Source organism: Schistocerca americana, chromosome X (genome assembly GCF_021461395.2).
Source record: "Schistocerca americana isolate TAMUIC-IGC-003095 chromosome X, iqSchAmer2.1, whole genome shotgun sequence".
Taxonomy (NCBI): domain Eukaryota; kingdom Metazoa; phylum Arthropoda; class Insecta; order Orthoptera; family Acrididae; genus Schistocerca; species Schistocerca americana.
Window position 1 is genome coordinate 548,717,875 of NC_060130.1, and position 3,416 is coordinate 548,721,290.

Genomic DNA, 3,416 nt, shown 5'->3' on the forward strand with positions numbered 1-3,416 from the left:
GGAGATGTTTACAAAGTTTCAGTACTACAACAACATAGGCTCTACAACACTAATACTGGTCAAAAATAGATGACATACGATAAATGTAAGTCTCGCGTTACACCATCATACAAGTGGAATATTGGCCATGATATCAACAAGTGTGATAATAAATTACGTGGGCCCCACATGGGCTCATCGCAAGCCATCAGAGCGAAAACTGCCTCTAAGAGGTTCCTACGGCGTCCACGTGACCGAAGAGGTGGCTAGCAGCGGCGTTCGTCCAAAGATTTGGACAGTTTATTATAGCCCATACACGGTTTACATAATCATACATGAAATACATTCTTGGCAAGTTGTTTACGGAATACGTAAATAAACACATAAAACACTAACTAAAATATATAACATCAGGTTCAATGACGCCACACACAGCGTACTGTAAAACATCAGGCTATAGCATTGCGTAACAGGATTTGTAAATAATAATATTATTGAAATTGATAAATTTAATTCTTGTCGAGTTTTTACAGGTACATGGCTAAACCTTATGCGGCAGTTTTACTGTATGAACAGCGAAAATGTAGTACCCGATTAACTTTTTTCCTTTCATCATTTTCTGGAGGTTGTCAGCGTTTCTTAAAGGCTTGAAATTACGTGTGAATTTTGCTGTAAGTCAACTAAGCGCTCTCATTCTCAAATACTGGTTGAATAAAATCTGCGAATTCCGCACGTCGTTGTTTTCACTCCCACACCCGTCCCCTTCGATAGGTATAATTATGGTTCTTACAGCCCCCCCCCCCCCCCCCCCCCCAACAGCGATTCTTTCCATGATATGTGTGCCAAGTTTAGTTGAAATCGGTCAAGTGGTTCAGGAGGAGATGTGGTACATACTCGTACACAGGTACATCGATTTTATAATATGTATTCCACGAACAACTCGTAAAGAATATACTTCATATACCATTTTGTAAACCCTGTTTGAGTTGTAATAGAATGCCCCAATATTTGGACGAACACCGCCACTAGCTACCTCTTACATCACGTGGACGCCATAGGCAGCTCTCAGAGGTAGTTTTCGCTCTTACAGCGATGAGCATATGTGGAGGCCACATTATTTAGTATCACATTTGTTGATTTCATGGTCAATGTTCCACATGTATGATTAGTGTAACGCACGACTTACATTTATGATATGCCATCCATTTTCGAACAGTATTACTGTTTTAGAGCCTATGTTGCTACTGTAATGCAATTTTCAAACCTTATTTCTATATACTTCAAAGTCTCCTTATTTTATCCCTCAGTGTGATATGGTAATGAACAATCAGTCCAAAATCGGTCAGTAACAAATAAATTACTGTACTATTTCAAGAAATAAATGATCTTCCTGTGCAACTATAAGACGGTTTTCATAATGGCTATTGTTAACTGATATGTCGTTGAGAGAAATGTGTTTGTCGCCACGGTAATTACGTTGAGAAATAAAAATGCAGGCACGAAGAATATAGATGTAGAATGTCAATATGAATGTTTTATTTAAAAAGCCTTAAGACTTTTCGCATAAAAGTGCTGAGGCATTAAATATCAGCACTCCCTCGTAAATACCAGACCAGTGCATATGACGCTGCGCCAGCGCCTTCAGCATCAGTATCCTCTTGTGTCACGTCTGCAGGAACAGGAGGACGCACGGGAAGAGCAAGATTGTGAAGATAATCTGACATTCTGATACTTCATTCGTATATATGATAGCACCATTGCTGACGTTCACAATGTGTTACAACGGTAAGAATATCTGAAATTCTGGGTCTTTGCATTTAGGGAAGCGCTCCAGCCACCGAAGTATACTCCAGACAGAATCTTGAGAAATGGTGGGTCACGTCCTGATTACATGGCTACTTCCCACGTCGTAATTCAGAAGTCATCAACGGTACACCATAGCGAATCGCCCCTGAGTACTGGGGTACTCCACGCAGATGAAACTCGGCAACTGGTCAACAGCGGAAACGGTTACCTTCAACCGCGTTAGCATGGTGTGTTATGAGTTGATACTGACTTGTGTCGTGGTAATTACTCAAGCATAGAGCCTTCCTTTACAGCCCCGTACGTTTATTTCAGTGAAATTGGACCGAATTAGGAGGTTAGAGGCTCATGGTCGGTAAATAAACGATCACTAGAGCCTTGTTCTCTATCTGCGAGTATTGTATCTGGACTATGAGGTCTTCTATGTCAACGCTGTGAGCTGTTCAATGCCTTCAGGGTGTTTGAGACAGCACTGCGCTTATGCTATGCAGAGATATTCACTCGCGAGTGTAAGGCACTTGCATCGCCAGGGAGAGGGCTACTCTCAAGCACTTTTTAAGTCAAAGGGCCGTCTTTATGGCATATTTCTGATTAGAGTAATTCTGCCCCTTTTTTTCTCGGATGATTGAGCTGGTAGACAATTCGAACCGTTTTGGGTATGAACTTGCACTAATAATTATCCTTCTCAAGAAACTACCGTAAATCCTTTCAATTTATGACAGTATTTAAGCGACGCATATGATGTCTCAAGCGATGGTATAAGTGGAACGGGTGTGACTTGATTATAAGCAAATGCAAAGAAACGTTGGCCAGTGAAGCAAACAAAACTGCGTCGTGTTGGGCGTCTCACGCAAGTTACGCGCAGTCAGGTGTTTCGTAAGCGCCGCCTGCGGTTCCGCATCAAGTGCTTCCTACTTTCCATTCGTTTCTTTGTCCAGTACAAACAGCCTAGTCTTTACTGCTTCTTCGGTTCTCTTCTTACAGCAAATACAGCTAATAATGCTGTCCCCATTCGAGACTATAAATTCAAAATGTTTTCACCTAGTTACCTAGGTAATGTTTTGCGAAATTGTCTCATCTACCTGGTTGTGGAACTGAATAAAATTATTCAACAAACACCTGCAAATCGTGCAGTTTCCGGAATGTTAATGCCGAGCTTCCCGACCATTCGAATCTTCCCCTAGTCAAACTCAGTTAGATTGTGCACGTACCCCATTTTACACATGTACAGCACACTCACCGATACTGCCTGCATTGTTTGACCAGCTGGCATTCCTCGCCAAGTAACGCTGCTATCGTCTGCGCGGGTTTATATCGATAGTAGGTAGGTAGTCATAATGTTTTGCTGATCAGTGTATGTGAGCATAATATTAACCCTGCAGAAAAGAGAAGTTAGGATTCTCCATGGAATAGGGCACAGAGACTCATGCAGGGAAATCTTTGTACTTCATAAACAGCTCATATTCTATTCACTGTATCTTGACAAATTAATTATATTTTTTGTCATAATTAAAACCGTGCAACTAAGTGCTCTGATATTCATACCTACAGTACAAGGAAGAAAGAGTGCTACTATAGAAGAAGTACTAAACTGAAAACAATAGATCACAGTCCGTGCATTAATGATCAGATAT